General features: G+C 33.9%; 1 pseudogene; it reads left to right on the top strand.

Annotated features, from left to right (window-relative positions):
* Positions 1–322, top strand: part of LOC107640332 — a 10,956-nt pseudogene that overhangs the window by 9,359 nt on the left and 1,275 nt on the right.

Below are 322 nucleotides of genomic sequence, written 5' to 3'. Positions count from 1 at the left end.
TGCTTGAACAGTGCATATGTCTTTTGAATTTGTTGTTTATGAATGTTAAATATGTTGGCTCTTGAAAGACTAGGAACTAGGAGACATGTTATTTGATAATCTGAAAAATCATAAAAATGATTCTTGAAGCAAGAAAAAGCAGCAAAGAACAAAGCTTGCAGAAAAAAAAATATAGGCAAAAAAAATAGAAAGAAAGAGCAAGCAGAAAAAGCCAAAAGCTCTTAAAACCAAGAGGCAAGAGCAAAAAGCCAATAACCCTTAAAACCAAAAGGCAAGGGCAAATAAAAAGGATCCCAAGGCTTTGAGTATCAGTGGATAGGAG

Source organism: Arachis ipaensis, chromosome B05, assembly GCF_000816755.2.
Source record: "Arachis ipaensis cultivar K30076 chromosome B05, Araip1.1, whole genome shotgun sequence".
NCBI lineage: Eukaryota > Viridiplantae > Streptophyta > Magnoliopsida > Fabales > Fabaceae > Arachis > Arachis ipaensis.
The sequence above is the reverse complement of the archived record's forward strand: the minus strand, read 5'-3'. Positions and strand labels throughout refer to the sequence as shown.